This window comes from Cystoisospora suis, assembly GCF_002600585.1.
Source record: "Cystoisospora suis strain Wien I chromosome Unknown contig_4181, whole genome shotgun sequence".
NCBI classification, from domain to species: Eukaryota; Apicomplexa; class Conoidasida; order Eucoccidiorida; family Sarcocystidae; genus Cystoisospora; species Cystoisospora suis.
In genome coordinates this window covers 11,493-11,732 of record NW_027156973.1, presented here as the reverse complement: position 1 = coordinate 11,732, position 240 = coordinate 11,493, and positions in this window count along the sequence as shown.

Genomic DNA, 240 nt, shown 5'->3' with positions numbered 1-240 from the left:
ATATATATATAGGAACAGAGAGATATTTTCCCATCCAACTTCTGAATAGTATCTATGTATAGTCACATAGCGGCATGATACATATTAGGTATGTACGTATATACGTTTTCCTATGTATGGTAAGTGGGGGGGGTAGGTAGGTGTAGTTGGACTGCAGCGCAAACGTGACAAGAAAGAGTTACTTATCATCGATGACATGAGAGACGAACGCCTCACAACATCTATCTATATATCTATATA